The 17,364-nt window shown below is 44.8% G+C and overlaps 1 protein-coding gene across 1 annotated transcript in view; it reads right to left on the bottom strand.

Annotated features, from left to right (window-relative positions):
• The window catches only part of LOC134794307 (chymotrypsin A-like), a 188,326-nt gene that overhangs the window by 72,953 nt on the left and 98,009 nt on the right, over positions 1–17,364 (bottom strand). The gene's annotated exons all lie outside the window — the stretch shown is intronic.

Genomic DNA, 17,364 nt, shown 5'->3' with positions numbered 1-17,364 from the left:
CACGCCCAAGATGATGACCCGAGCATATGCCTGACCCAAAAAATAAAAAACAACTGCATTAACAATCCACCGCCGCCCACATATAAAAATAAGACAAATATAATGTACGACCGAAAGAAACACATAGAAAACAAAATAAGCGACGGCGACCTTAAAGGTGCCGCCCGCCTCCTTTTCTCTAACGACGTGCTATCGCCGGATACCCCCGACACTCTTTTGGCCCTACAGACAAAACATCCCCCAGGTCCCACCACCCCGCACTTTTTGGACCCACCAACGGCAAACCAGGCCTGCCTACAAATAAAAAACAGAGACGTAATTATAGGTATCTTGTCATTCAAAATCGGTTCTGCTGCAGGCTTAGACGGACTCTCACCCCAACATTTAAAAGACCTCACTTCCCATTCCGTGGGCGACGCTGGCGAGCGTCTCGTCGACTCCCTTACTAAACTGATCAACCTCATGTACACAGGCAACGTGAACCCAGAAATAGTCCCGATCCTATACGGGGCAAATCTCATCGCACTCACCAAAAAGGACGGAGGGGTGCGACCGATTGCCGTTGGTTCTACTATAAGACGTCTCGCCTCCAAAATTGCAGTCAGGTATATCATTTCCAAATTAAAACCACTTTTCGAACCTGTTCAGCTCGGTTTCGGCATAAAAGGAGGTTGTGAGGCAGCCGTCCACGCCTTACGTACTTACCTCTCAAATTCACCCTGTGATGTGCTGGTCAAAATTGATGTTCGGAACGCCTTTAACTCAGTAAACAGGGACACCTTGCTGACAGAAATAAAGAACAACATTCCCGAAATATATGTACAACTATCTCTTGCATTGTTATGCTGACCCTACAAATTTGATCTACCGTGAAAATGTTTTATCTTCTGAAGTCGGTTGTCAGCAAGGTGATCCTCTCGGGCCGGCAATATTCAGTTTGGCTATTAACCCAATTATTCAAAATTTAAAATCAAAATTTAACGTCTGGTACTTAGACGACGGAACCCTGGGAGGCGACCTCGAATCAGTACTGTCAGATCTCTCAACTATAAAATCAAAATTTGAAACAATTGGTCTAGAATTAAACTATAGCAAGTGTGAACTTTTTATTAACAATACCTCTTTAAATTTTTCGGATATAAAACCAAAATTTGATCTGCTTACACCAAACATCAAAATAACAGACAAAGACTCTCTCTGCCTCCTTGGGTCTCCTATCTTTGAAGAATCCTACTCAAAATTCACATGCGATACTACCTCTAAATTTCAAACTTATGAAAGTCGTCTTCTCGAAATTAGTCCGCATTTCGCTTTAACTATTATCAAATTCTGCCTTTTTGTACCAAAATTAATGTATGTACTTCGCTGCTGCCCTTTTACAAAATTTCTAAATTTATTAACCCCTTTGGACGACTTGATAAAAACTAATTTGGAATCAATTTTGAACCTGCAGTTTAGCGAAGAGTCATGGACCCAGGCATCCCTTCCCATTCGCCACGGTGGATTAGGGATCCGCAAAATTTCAAGTGTTTCTACACCGGCGTTTTTATCTTCCGTTCATAGTTCAGCAACTCTCATAGGTAAAATCCTGAGGGCCTGTCCTCCAAACTATGAGATTACTGGCTTAACGGAGTCTAAAAACGCCTGGTCCATCGCCTGCCCGGGTAAGGATTTTCCCGAAAATCTAAATTCGCAAAGGGCCTGGGACGACATACAATGCAAAATTACTTATGACTATCTTTTAAGCCGCAGTACAGGTTCTGCACGCGCCAGACTGCTAGCAGCCGGTTCCAGGGAGTCCGGCGCCTGGCTGCACGCCTTCCCATCGGTGCATACCGGCACTTTCCTGGAGCCGCACACTCTGCGCGTTGCGGCCTGCCTGCGACTCGGCGTCCGGGTCTGTGCTCCACATAGGTGCCCCTGCGGCACTGACGTCGACGCCTTCGGACACCACGGGCTCTCCTGCCAAAGGAGCGCCGGCCGCTTCTCTAGACACGCCGCGCTTAACGATATTCTCCGCCGGTCTCTTACCAGCGTCAACGTACCGGTCCTTCTCGAGCCTCCTGGTATTGTAAGAGACGATGGTAAGAGACCAGACGGAATGTCACTAATTCCGTGGAAGATGGGTCGGGTGCTGGTGTGGGACGCCACCTGTGTGGACACCCTAGCCCCGTCTCATCTCCACGGCACTACTTCAAAAGCCGGCGCGGCAGCAGAGGCGGCCGAAAAATTAAAAAAGACCAAATATAGGGGTCTCGGCCCCGAATACGATTTCGTACCTTTTGGTGTCGAGACCCTTGGCCCGTGGGGTCCGAACGCGTCTACCCTTTTTAAGGAACTATCAAAAAGGATAGCTGACGCCACTGGTGACCGTAGATCTGGCAGCTTCCTCGCACAAAGAATAAGTATTGCGATACAGCGAGGAAATGCTGCCAGCATCTACGGCACCATTCCGCAGGGGGATATTTTGTAATTTTTTTATTTTAAGTTTAGTTTTATTTATTTTTAGATTTAGTTTTTAAGTTTTGTAGGTTAGTTATTTAATTATGTTTTTTTTTTCTAGTTATGTATATTAAGTTTGTATGCACCAGTAACTACATTCAATAAAGCCTATATAGTAATATCTAATTTGTTTAATATGTCAGATCCGTGTTTATAAAATTGTCAAGTCCGGTACATAATAAAGAGCTTAATCAAATAAAAAAAAACATCTTAAATACTAACTAAAAGTCTTTAATTACCTATACCTAAGTCATAAAATCTAGTATATGGTTAAAAGTGGGATATGTAGTTTTAATTATCATGGACTATTGTTGTACTTACAATTTAAATGATCTTATTAAGTGCACAGTGATACAAATGTTTATGTGAAATTTGAGCTGTAATTACAGACGGCGCATACCAATCGTGGTGACATCGTGACCGATGTATACCTACCTTATTTGCAAGTTATGATGAAATTATTTCTAAGTATTTGGGAATACTGGACTTGTGCAATGTATTGGGAATAATTTTAAAACAAAACCTTATGTTACACTGAATGAAATTGGATTAAAATAAATTTGAAATTTAAAAAGAATACTGATCAACAAAATATGAAAAATATGTGACTTGATTTAATCGAAAAAATTACATTGAGAAATAAAAAAGAATTATATACTAACCTTTTAACCATATTAGTGTTTCGTCATCAAGCGGCTTCACATCTTACATACTACATATATTGTTACAATCTTAAAATACACAAATAATCGATTCATATTTTATTCAATATACCTGTTTACTGATTTACTTCCGTATCCAGCGCTGGATTAACTAATGATTTAAGACTTATAAATCAAACCGAAAATTTACTTGAAATTACATATAGGTGTGTATGTCTATTCAAGGCACAAATATTAATACAGGAAACATTTTAATCTAAATTACTACTCCTACAAAAAAATATGATTTTACGAAATATTGTCTAAAAGGTCAATATAATTTCACCATCGTGTCCCTGTTGCCTGTTGATGACGACGTCCTCAGTTCCCATCCAACGTTGATCCAACGGGTACATTGGGTACCCTCGTCCAAGGACACCAACAGCTCCCGGCAGCAACACGATCCTAGTTTCTCTTGTTGTTTCAGTAAGATTTCCTTTTACGTTTTAATCGTTGGTGTTGAAACGTAGTATATTAATATTACTTAGTAAGTCCATGAAGAGTTCCTTTTAATAATTGACCAACACATTTTATTTTTCACCTTTAAAGTCGTCGATATTCACAACAAACTTCCACTGTTCAATTGTTGCATTGTTTATTCACTAGTTATTGTCCCGTGCATAAAAGTTTCGTCAATGTTCATAAGGCACTGAATTCTCCATTTAATTTATTAAAGTACCGGCTGGCGCGAGGCGCCGCCAGTGCAGCGCAAGGCCGCACTGGCAGGATCGCCATGTGAGGTGGGACGTAAAGACAAACACTATCTCAGGAGTATAGGTTTATTCTGATATACGATACTTATGCTAGGGTATATATAGGGTACACGTGAGAGAGTGTGCGTGTCATATATGGTGCACACTACAAGTGGACCGCCTAAGGGTCGAGATGGAGAAGCTTTTTGACTCCTTCAGGGAGAAGCTAGAGAGGGAGTTGTTTGACCCCATCGGAGGAAAGGTGAATTCCAGGCTGCAGGAGGGCCAGGAGCCAATTCTCCGCCCGTCGTTAGCGGCAGACAGAAGAAGGGCAGAGGGCCCGCAGCCTCCCGCTCCGGACCAACCCAGCCCACAACTGAGGGGCAGTCGGGAGGCAGTGGCAGACAAGTTGCGGCGACGGAGGCCACACTCATGCCCCCTGCGAGACCTGCGCCTACTCCGCGGACCAAGAAGACTGCGGCTTGGACGAAGCCGGTGCCCGCAGCCCCCACACAGACGCCCCCCACGTAAGGGGAATGGACGCAAGTGGTGAAGCGGGGAGAGAAAAAGAAGGCCACCCCTCCTGCCGCTTCGGCGACACGAGCGGCCAAGCCGCCGTGAGCCCCGGCACCCAAAAGACTGGCGGTGCCGAAAACCGCGGCGGTAGTAGTGGCTCTTAAGCCAGAGGCAAAGGAGTCGTACGCCTCCGTAATGCTGAGAGCCACTCAAGCCTTTCGAGGAGATTGGCCTCGAGCATATTAACGTGCGGAAGACGGCGGACGGGGCCCGCATTTTGGAGGTGGCGGGAGCAGACAATGGCCGCACCGCCGACGCTCTGAAGGTGCGCCTGGAGGCAGCCATAGGAGACGTGGCTCGGGTCTACAGACCCGTCAAGATGGCGCGTCTCCGAGTCTCCGGTCTCGACGAAGCTGCCACACCGGAAGCAGTGGCGAGGGCGATTGCGGCCAAAGGGAGTTGCTCGCATGCGAATGTCCGGGTCGGGGACATCCGCATCGGCTACAGCGGCGCTGGCTCCGCCCTTGTACAGTGCCCTATAGAAGCGGCGAGCGCCGCTGCGTCGGCGGGTAGGGCGACAATAGGGTTGTCGTCCGCCCGAATCGAAGGTCTTGAACCTAAGGTGCTCAGGTGCTTTAAGTGCCTGGGCATCGGACACACTAGGGGTACGTGCCCCTCCTCGGTAGAGCGACGTGATCTGTGCTTCCGCTGCAGCAAGCTGGGGCACCGAGGAGTGAAATGCCAAGCAGAGGCCTTCTGCGCAGTCTGCCACCAGGCGAAATTGCCAGCGGGGCACAGGATGGGCGGTTTCTCCTGCAACCCCCCTAAGGTAAGGGGGGTGGAAGCCCGCAGTGAGAATCGGGCTCCGGGGAAGGCCAGACCGGCCGTTGACCCAAGCCTCCCCCGGACGGAACAGGTTATTGAGGGACAGCCCATGGACCATTAATGCCAGCACACCCGCAACAAGGTCCATGGGAGGTGTTACAGTGCAACATTAACCACTCCGTTCCCGCCCAAGACCTGCTCATGCAGAACCTGGCGGAGTGGGGCGCCGCGCTGGCTGTGGTGGCGGAGCCCTACACTGTCCCTCCCCGGCCTAACTGGGTAGGGTCTAGGGACGGCCGGGTGGCGTTGGTGGCTCCGGCGTCGGGGGATATCCTCATGGGTATGGAGAGAGGGGACGGATTCGTGGCGGCTAAATGGGGGGGTATTATAGTAGTCGGGGTGTACTTCTCCCCCAACCTGCCACTGAATGCCTTCCAACGCTTCCTGGAGGATCTGGACGGGGTAGTGAGAAGGGCCGGCCAGGCGCCGATCCTGGTCTTGGGGGACTTCAACGCCAAAAGCCGAGCATGGGGGTCTCCAAACACTGAACCCAGAGGGGCCGAGGTTGAAGTTTGGTCGGCGGCGGCGGGCTTGGTCCTCCTCAACCGCGGCAACGCGCAGACGTGCGTCCGCTGGATTGGGGGGTCTATAGTTGACCTATCCTTCGCGACCCCCGACCTGGCAGCGCGTGTTGCCAAGTGGCGAGTTTTAGAAGACGAAGAGACCCTTTCGGATCATTTATATATCCGCATGAGGGTTTCCCCACTGCAGAGGGCCGCGCCGCCCAGGCCTAATGGCCGACAGGCCGGGAAGGGAGGGTTCCCAAGATGGTCGTTGGCCCGCCTCGACAGAGAAATGGCGGAAGAGGCCGCCATCATCGAGGCGTGGAACGCTCCCCAGGTGGCCCCAAGAGGTGTCGACGAGAGGGCCGTTCGCTTCAGAAGGTCCCTGGAGACGGTTTGTGACGCTTCCATGCCTCAGGCCCGGCCTGCCCGTGGCAAGAAACAAGTCTACTGGTGGACCCCGGAGATCGCTGCCCTCCGCACGGCCTTCAATAACGCCCGGCGGGCCTACACACGGTGCAGGAGAAGGAGGCACACCGCCGAAGAGGAGGAGCTCCTCCGCACCGCGATGGCGGAAAAGAAAAGGGCCCTCCAGCAAGCCATTAGGAAGGCGAAGAACGAGGGATGGGAGGAGTTCTTGGCAACCCTCAATAGGGACCCATGAGGGCGCCCGTACAGAATGGTGCGCAACAAATTGCAGAGCGCCCCACCCATGGACTCCATGGAGCCAGAACTCCTCCGGAGAGTGGTTGAGGGCCTGTTTCCGGAGGCGCCAGACTTCGTCCCACCGGTGATGGCCCCCCCAGCAGCGGACTCGGCGGAACCGCTTGTAGTCGTCCCCATCACGGATGACGAGATTGAGTGGGCCATGGACCGCGTCAGGGCCACGCGCAAAGCAGCGGGACCGGACGGAGTGCCAGGAAAAGTACTCATCCTGGCACTTAAGCATCTCGGGAACTGCCTCAAATCCCTCCTGGACGACTGCCTCGAGGAGGGGTGCTTTCCGAGATGCTGGAAGGAGGGGCGACTGTGCCTGCTACGTAAGGAGGGGCGCCCACCAGACTCCCCCGCTGGCTACCGACCGATCGTGCTGCTGGATGAGATCGGGAAGCTCTTCGAGCGAATCCTGGCCTCCCGTATTCAGCGGCACCTAGTAGATACGGGCCCGAACTTACATGACAGCCAGTTCGGGTTCCGAAGGGGGCGGTCTACTATAGACGCAGTGGCCGCGTTGAGGAATTTCGGGGTACTTGCGGCAGGCCAGAAGGAGGGAGTGGTGGCGGTGTCACTGGACATCGCCAACGCGTTCGGGTCCCTCCCTTACACGGTCATTGGGGAGGCACTCCGTTACCATGGAGTGCCTCATTATCTGAGGCGTGTTATAGAGCACTACTTGACGGCGCGGGTAGTGCTCTATGAGCAGAAGGGTGTCCGGAGCGTGAGGGCCATGACGTGCGGGGTTCCACAGGGGTCAGTCTTGGGTCCACTCCTGTGGAACATCGGTTACGACTGGGTGATCCGGGGGGTGCAGTTTCCCCGCATGGTCACTGTGTGTCGCAGTCCCCTGCCGAAGACCGAGGCCATGGTCCTCGAAGGAACGAGGGGGTGGGGGCGGCTGCCGGCGGGCACCGCAGTGAGGGTGGGGGGTGAATCTGTCCAGGTCAAGGCCCACATCAAGTACTTGGGCCTTGTCCTGGACAGAAAGTGGATTAGTGGACATTCGAGGAGCAATTTGCACGACTGGCTCCTCGACTCGTGGGTGCTGCCTCGGCTCTGGGCCGCCTACTGGCGGGGCATTTTGGGGGGGCCGAATGCGCCGTGTAGGCGGCTGTATGCGGGGGTCGTCGGGAGCATGGCGCTCTACGGGGCGCCAATTTGGGCCGGACGACTGACGAGATGCACGAGGGCATTGCTCCGTCGGCCACAGAGGGTGGTGGCCCAGAGGATGGTGAGGGCCTACCGCACCACTTCTCACGCAGCGACATGCCTTCTTGCCGGCACCCCGCCTTGGGAGCTGGACGCGGGGGTGCTAGCGGAGAGGTACCGGTGGAGGGCGGAAGCGAGGGGGCGTGGGGAGCCCCCAGACGCGGAGGAGGCAGAGAGGGTGTCGCGGGCAGCCGCGGAGCGCCTACGAGAACGATGGAGGGATGCCTTGGAGGATAGCCGCTATGGAACCCGAACCATAGGGGCTATTCTCTCGGTAATGGACGAGTGGGTGGACCGGAGCAAGGGGGCCCTGACATACAGGGTAAAGGGTAACGCAGGTGGTGTCCGGACACGGCTGTTTCGGACACTACCTGCACAAGATACAGAGGGAGCCGGGGCCTCAGTGCCACGAATGTGGAGCGGCGGACGACACGGCCCAGCACACTCTAGAAGAGTGCAATCGCTGGGCCGTTGAAAGAGCTGCCCTCGGGGCGGCCACGGGGGTAGCGAACCTCTCGCTACGCAGCATAATAGCGGCGATGCTGGGTAGCGAGAGGAAATGGGAAGCGGTGGCCTCCTTCTGCGAAGAAACCATGTCACAGAAGGAGGAGGCGGAGAGGGTGCGAGAAGCGGCTGCTGACGCGCTTCCTCTCCGACGTAGACGGCAGGGTCGAAGGCAAAGAGCGTATGCTCGCCTCGAGCCCCAGTAGGGTCAGCGGGTACCGTACCCGCATTGCACGGCCCCATACACCTCGTCGGAGGAAGGGGGGATCAAGCGTTTCTGATCCTCCCCCATTGTGAGGGGGGCCCTGGCGATAAGCCGGGGCTGACGGAGGGCGCCGTGGTGGAATGTCATCCCAGTCGATCCCAGTGCGCCCTCACGAACGGCAGAGAGGGTGAAACGCCGGAGTGGGTTTAGTGGGCAGGGCCAAATTCTCCCCCCTCTCTTGCCAGGAGAGGGGAAAGGAAAGGAAAGGAAAGGAGTCCCACACACCGTGCATAAACGCATTCCCAATTCGTCAAAAAAATAATAATAATAATAGTCAGTTTGGTACCATAACTGATGTATGGAGTGAGCACTTTATTCTTACTATATTTTTCTATGACTAAACGTACCTAATAAAGGTCTTGAAGGTCAATTCTATTCGTGGAAACTATTCGCGTCGCATGGCACTTTCATGTAAAAATCCGCGAGTAATGGGCCCAACTTATTACGAACGTCTACCCGCCGAATTAAGAACTGAAATATCTGACGAAGCATTTGAACGTCAACTGAGGAACTTTTTATTGAATAACCCATTATATTCAGTGGACGAATACATGGAATTAAAATTGAAATAACTATTTGACATTATACTTAGCTTATGTAAAATTGATTTTATTTGACATTCGTTCTGAACTTATTACCTATGAATACCGCTCTTAGTTTTAGTATGACGATCATTATGAGATATTAGACATGTATTCTCCCATATAACCATTCCGGTCGCAGAATCATCAAAGTGGTAACTAAATGTCAGATGTGTCGTAACAGAGTGCACACAATGTGTCTAGAATTGTTTCGAAACTAAGTGCCGTCGCCGTGTGTACACTTTTCCGTAACAAGGTGTCGACACATTGTGTGCACTTTGCGTGCGGTTTGCGACTAAATCTGACAGCAAATTTGTGACAGCAAATGTCAATATAAAATACCTCTTGAAAACCAAGGTTTGTCAAACTACTATTAGTGTCTCGTGTGCTCGTAATTCTAGTAAGTCATCATGGGCGATGCAAATGATAATAATCGACCAAAACCATATAAACACCCAACACCCGTCAACCTTTTATGATATATCTACATCAGTGAAGGTGCTATTAGGCCGTGTTTGGTATCGTTTTCGTATAAATCTGGGGTGCTGAATCCATTTATGGTATCACATTGACACCATTCCACAAAATTAAAAAAAAATCTTATTAGGGTTCCGTACTTCAAAAGGAAAAAACGGAACCCTATAGGATCACTCGTGCGTCTGTATGTCTGTCCGTCTGTCACAGCCTATTTTCTCGGAAACTACTGGATAACTGGACCAATTAAGTTGAAATTTGGTACATATATGTAAATTAGGGACCCAAAGACGGACATGTAACGTAAACAAATTAATTTTTGTTAAATGTCATTCTAATTTCGAATATCGCGCCTTATTTGAATCCGTCTCGCACTTGACGATTCTTATGTCAATGTCACTTCATATTCTTGTACTCCGTGACCCATGTATTTTACGAGTCCTTTTTATAGAAAATTAAAGCAATCTTTACTAGATTCCCGTTAATTTTCGTTTAATTTATCAGGTTAAGTGCCCAGTAAAGCCTAGAAAAGAAGGCAGTGCGAAACTCTCAGTGCAAAAAGTGTAAAAATGTGTACATTGATTTGACAGGAAAAAAAACGTGATTTGCAATTGTTTCTTCGTAAAAAGATTGTAAAAAGTGTTTGAAAAAATGGGATCAAATAATCAAATGGCATTAATTGAAAAACTAACCGGCCGTGATAATTATGCTACATGGCGATTTGCGGTAAAAACTTACCTTCAACACGAAGAGTTGTGGGATTGTGTTGAACCGACTGCAGACGCTAAAACAGATACAAAACGAGACACAAAAGCAAAATCAAAGATAATTCTTTTAGTCGATCCTACAAACTACGTACATATTCAAGAGGCCGGCACCGCCAAAGAAGTGTGGGAGAACTTGTCAAAAGTGTTCGACGACTCTGGGCTGACACGCAAAGTCGGCTTACTGCGTGATCTCTGTAATACCTCGTTAACTGAATGTCAAAATGTAGAAGAATATGTGAGCAAAATAATGAATACTGCCCATAAGCTCCGGAACATAGGCTTCAAGGTGGACGATGAATGGCTCGGAACATTGCTACTCTCTGGTCTACCTGAGTCATACCAGCCTATGATCATAGCTATTGAAAGCTCTGGCGTGAAAATAACCTCAGATTCTGTAAAAGCAAAATTATTGCAAGATGTCAGATGTATCGAGACTGATTCTTCACCTTCAGTATTTGTCGCTAGCAAGAAGTTGCACAGAAGCCACAAGAAGCAGTCTAAAGGGCCAAGATGCTATTCCTGTAACAAATATGGCCATAAAAGCCCAGAATGCAAGGAAAAGCCAAAGGATACACAGCGTCATAAGCCAAGTAGTGCATCATATGCTGCAGTGTTTATAGCTACATCAAGTCAAGATGATGTGTGGTATGTAGACTCAGGAGCAGGCTATCATCTTACGAAGCACAGAAATTTGCTACAGAATGTAGTAGCCCCTCCGATAAACAATATAAAGGTTGCTAACAAAGAAGTGTTATCCGTGCATGGTGCAGGGCAAGTAAGTTTAGACACATGTGATGATAAAGGTAAAGAAAACAAGGTGCTCTTTACCAATGTGCTGTATTCTCCTGATCTTGCTAACAATCTCCTGTCAGTAAGTGAGATCGCAAAAACTGGTGGAAAAGTAAGTTTTGATAATGATGGGTGCGCTATTATAAACAATAGAGGTCAGATAGTAGCAACAGGCACTCATGTCAACAACATGTACCGGCTAGATATACCTGGTAAAGGCTATGCATGCATGTCTGATGTTGAAGAACAAGAAGATACTTACTTGTGGCACCAGAGAATGGGACATCTCAACTTTCCGAGTCTAAAGAAGATGACAGAAAATACTGATCATGTAATTTTCTCAGCAAAAACAGAAAATCTGACATGCATAACATGCCAAGAGGGTAAACAGACCCGACTACCTTTTAAAAGTGAAGGCCCCAAAGCTAAAAGTATACTTGAAGTCGTTCACTCGGACCTGTGTGGACCTATGGAAACTCAGTCGCTTGGCGGAGCAAAGTATTTTATTACATTTATTGATGACTTCTCAAAGAAAGTGTATGTGTACTTTCTCAGGAACAAGTCAGATGCACTAGAAAAAATTAAAGAATATAGAAACGAAGTTGAGAACCAGCTCAATGCCAGGATCAAGGTTATTCGTACCGATGGTGGAACCGAATATGTTAACAAGAAATTCTCTGACTACTTAAAAGGTGCAGGTATCATACACCAGACAACCACACCTTATAGCCCCGAAAGCAACGGCTTATCAGAGAGGATGAATAGAAGCCTTGTGGAACGAGCAAGATGTATGCTTCAGAATGCCAAGCTACCAAATAAATATTGGGCTGATGCAGTACACACTGCTGCTTATGTGATCAACCGCTCTCCAACTAAGTCTCTATCATTCAAAACTCCTCAAGAAATGTGGTCTGGACAAAAGCCGAATGTGAAACACATGCGCATATTTGGCTGTGAAGCTATGGTCCACCTGCCCAAGGAGAAACGTAAGAAATGGGACCCCAAAGCACACAAGATGATCTTCATTGGATATTGTGATCATACTAAGGGCTACCGATTTATAGTACCTGAGACCACTACAGTAATAAAGAGCAGAGATGCTGTATTTCTAGAATCTACTGTGAAAAGAGATTATGTTCCTGTAGAACTATCTTCAAGTGACCTGGCAGAAAATGATAATACCCAGGAGGAAGCAAATGAAAGTGTCAGTGACACAGATGTCACAAGTCTAGACAGCTCATATGATACAGTATGTGAAAACAGGTCTACCTCAGACAGTGATTATGTACCTGACACAACTCTGGATACAACTGCAGTCAATAAGATGGAGCTGAGACCTAGAAAGAATATGGGTACTAAAAAGTCAGAAGAATATACTTACCTGTGCTATGACGAAGAACCTATGGAAAATGTTCCTGAAACATATAAACAAGCAATTAAATCAACTGCTGCAGAAAAGTGGAGAAAATCTATAAAAGAAGAATTAGATGCTCATAATGAACACAATACCTGGTCATTGGTAGAAAAACCCCCAAATGCCAAAGTAATAGGATGCAAATGGGTGTTCCGCATCAAAGAAGAACCAACTGGTCAGCGCTACAAATCACGCCTGTGCGCTAAAGGATTTACACAGACAGCAGGTATTGATTACCAAGAAACCTTCGCACCAACTGTAAGGTATGATTCAATTCGGTTATTACTCTCTCTGGCCGTTCAACAAAATCTCAAGATGGTCCAACTAGATGTCAAGACAGCTTTTCTCTATGGCGAGCTTGAAGAGACCATATACATGGCCCCACCAGAAGGACTTCCTCATGGAGAAAATATGGTATGTAAACTTAACAAATCATTATATGGTTTAAAGCAAGCGCCACGATGTTGGAACAGCAAATTTGATTCGGTGTTGAAAAAGTTTGGCTTTGTCAGTAGTAAAGCTGATCAATGTGTTTATATTGGTCAAGTCCATAAGAAGAAATGTTACCTATGTCTATATGTTGATGATGGACTATTATTCTCAACTGATGAATTAGCTTTAAAAACAGTAACTGAGGAACTGAATAAAGTATTTCAAATTAAAGTTATGGATAAGCCTAGCAATTTTGTTGGGATGCAAATTGAAAGGTCTAGTGACTATATATTTATTCACCAAACAAAATACATAGAGCAAATGTTGAATAAATTTAATATGCATGATGCTAATCCCAACAGTGTTCCTGTCGATCCTCACATGAAGTTGCAGAGGGGAGAAGAAGAGCCTGAGAGGAATCTGCCATACAGAGAAGCAGTGGGATCTCTCATACACCTGGCAACTGTGAGTCGACCCGATATAACGTTTGCTGTCAACCTGGTGAGTCGATTTCTTAATTGTTACAACCAAACACATTGGAATGCAGTGAAAAGAATTTTCAAATATTTAAAAGAAACAAAAGACTATGGTTTATATTACAAAAACACTAATCAGTCTTCAGAAGTGACTGGTTACAGTGATGCTGACTATGCCAATGACCCAGACTCACGTCGTTCTGTGACCGGTTATGTTTTCCTAAAGAGTGGAGCAGCAATAACTTGGTCTAGTCAAAGACAGCAAACCGTGGCACTATCGACAACCGAGGCCGAATTTATGGCTGCATGCGCAGCTACTAAGGAAGCAATGTGGATCAAACAATTTCTCACCGACATTGGTGAATATCAACAAGACACTTTGTGCCTTCACTTAGATAATCAAAGTGCCATAAGTGTGATTAAAAATGTGAACTTTCATAAAAGATGTAAACATATTGAGGTGAAATACTTCTTTATTAAGGAAAAGTATCAGCAAAAAATCATCTCTTTAGAATTTGTTACAAGTGAAAATCAATATGCTGATATTCTTACCAAAGCTTTGTCAAAAGATAAATTCAATTCTCTTAAATTCAAACTTGGAATGTGTTCACTTGGATCTATATGATTGTTATTTCTTTGAAATTGTTCTTATGTTGTACTTTTGTCAAGCAGCTACATGCTATTGTTATGTTATTTTAAGAGGCTCGAATTCAAAGGGAGTGTTAAATGTCATTCTAATTTCGAATATCGCGCCTTATTTGAATCCGTCTCGCACTTGACGATTCTTATGTCAATGTCACTTCATATTCTTGTACTCCGTGACCCATGTATTTTACGAGTCCTTTTTATAGAAAATTAAAGCAATCTTTACTAGATTCCCGTTAATTTTCGTTTAATTTATCAATTTTATACCCAAAAAATGACCATCCCCCGAAACTACTAGGTCTTCAATTTTGAAAAAAATACACAAAATAGTTCTTTACCTATAGATGACAGGAAAACCTATTAGAAATGTGCAGTCAAGCGCGAGTCGGACTTAATGTACGGAACCCTTAATACGCGAGTCCGACACGCACTTGGCCGGTTTTTATTAAACTCCTCTTAACCGCTTACGCTTAACCGCTGAACCGATTTTGTTGAAATTTGGTATAGAAATACATAGTTTGCGTCCCGGAACAGGACATAGGATAGTTCTTATAACAAAAATCATCTTTTGAAGGTGTGAAAAGTGGCGTGGAAATTTGTACGGTAAATCAATAACCGCTGAACCGATTTATATGAAATTTGGGATGGTCTACATCTTTGATTTAGTTGAAAATGATAAAAAACATGACTTCAAACGTAAACTTAAACAGTATTAACTTCAAGAATTCAATTCCGAATTCCCCCCTATACCACATTTCACACCTTTAAAGGATGATTTTTGAGATAACTTATTATGTCCTGTCTCGGGACTCAAAATATCTGTGTACCAAATTTAAATTAAATCTGTTCAGCAGTTTAAGCGTGAAGAGGAGTTTAAAAGAAAGTATTTTAATAAGTTTATATGTTTTTACTTCGGAATGGTGTCAATGTGATACCATAACTAAATTTGGTACTGCGAATTAATACGAAAACGATACCAAACATGGCCTCGTAGCTTTACTGATGTAGAAGTCAAAATAAAATTGAGAGCCCTAAATTCTTATTACTTGGCCTAACTTGTGTAGAAAGAAAAGGAAAAATAAAAGTCTTCGGCAGGAATATAAGACACAAATATAATTGTTTTGAGTTACTATTTCAATCATCAAACATAAACATACCTTGATTATATTATTCTAGTGAGATCCTCATAGATAAACAAAAACATTTAAAAAATTACAAGGTCGAAATGTCACGGAACTGTGAGAGTTATATGTGAAAAATAAAAACTTTTATGACAAAAAAAATTGGACACAATATAAGAATCACCCAATTGCGTCGAGAAATTTTTGCTTGTTTCATTACCTCCTTGCTTCTTTTTTTGTCCTTTGTATTCTGTAGCAATTGGTCTAAGATCTGAATAAAATAAAGATAACTTGCGTCGTCACGGATGTCGATGTATAGGTTTTAGGGAGCGGAAAAATCGAAAATGATGACCATTTTGGATTCCAAGATGTCTGCCGTGCACTTTATCATATAAGCCGTCATGGATGTTGATTTAAAGGTGTTAGGAAGTGCAGAATTCGATAATGATGACCATGACCAACGTGCACGGCAGACATCTTGGATTCCAAAACGGTCATCATTTTCGAATTCTCCACTCCCTAAAACCTATAAATCGAGATCCATGACGACTTTTATGACAAAGTGTACGGTAGACATCTTGGTTTCCAAAATGGTCATCATTTTCGAATTCTGCACACCCTAAAACTAGGGAATGCAAATCGGTTATAACCGTAACCGAAATATTCGGTTATAACCGAATATTTTGCCAAAATTTCATAACCGAATATTGGAAACTCGACTAACCGGTTACGGTTATTTTCGGTTATTTATTTATGACTTAAATTGTATGTTTTTATCATCTAATGACTACAAAATCCTGCCTTTTTTGGCTGTGACGCCTGTGACTATAATTTTTGTCATTCGTGGACTTTAATATTTTAAATATACCAAATTTACTTCCCTTATTCATGAAATATTTTTATTGAATATTGTATCACGTCCAAGGTCATATTTTACTTTTACTGTATTTGGTGTGTTTTATTAAAAAACGAAGACTTATACTCACATTCCCTAATAATGTACTTTTATTTTCGTAATTTTTTAATTACTTCATAGCAAATTTATAATTTTTTGTCGAAAATAACCGTAACCGATTATAACCGATATTCGGTTATTTTTCGGGCATAACCGTAACCGAAATCGGTTATGAAGTTTGGCCGGTTATTGCATTCCCTACCTAAAACCTATAAAGGACATCAATGTCGACTTTTGTGATAAAATGCGTAGCCGCCATCTTGGATTCCAAAATGGTCATCATTTTCGAAACCGGCACTCCCTAAAACCTATAAATACCTACCTACCACCTGGCTACCATCTGCACGCAAGACATTTCTATTATTTTTACGTACAAAAATGACCCCCTGTCAACTTTCAATCGAGATTTAATGGATAATTTATTCGATTAATATTCAGATTAATTCAATTTCAATCTATGTTAGGTCGACTAAATTAATCGCGATTAAAATTTGAGGATTAACTTTTTTTATTCCATTAATTAGTCGATTAAACAGTTAATCGATTAATGCCCATCTCTGACCACGGCTTGGCTCTTACACTTTGAGAATATCTGAAAACGAATGAACACAAGGAGCCATTTTGCTAATCCAGTAACTTTGTTACTACTTTTGACAGCGCGTGTCATGTGTCTACACAGAGTCTACACAAAGTCGAAACATTGCGACTACTTTGTGACTGGAATATTTCTCAGCCTTAAACCATATGTTTACATCATAATTAACATGTTTAGTAGTATGTAAAGCGTTATTTCTGTTATTTAAGTATAGTATACGCATCGAAGTACTAAAAATGCATCAAATAATATAGTTATGAACACAGGCACTGAGAAGTAAATAATTTCATTGCCGGCTAAACTAAAACAATGTGGTGGCGCGTTGATTATATTACACTTAGTTTATCAAATCACTCGAGCAGTTTAATTCCCCATAGTAATTTAAGTCCTATTGTAATATAAATGCAAACAATAAATACTTACGTCTTGTAATCCGTTTAAGAGATGGCGTATTAATGTCACTTATTTTTATTTAAGTATTTTTCCATCTGACAGTTTCCATTTGACAGGAACAATATGATCGAATGAACGAATGATTTTGGGATAAAGTAGTCGCAAACTGGTAACAATGTGTGCACACGGCGACGACACTTTGTGTGTTAATATGTATGTGTCGACCCT

Source organism: Cydia splendana, chromosome 10 (genome assembly GCF_910591565.1).
Source record: "Cydia splendana chromosome 10, ilCydSple1.2, whole genome shotgun sequence".
In the NCBI taxonomy this organism is placed as follows: Eukaryota; Metazoa; Arthropoda; class Insecta; order Lepidoptera; family Tortricidae; genus Cydia; species Cydia splendana.
This window is presented reverse-complemented; position numbering and strand designations above follow the sequence as displayed.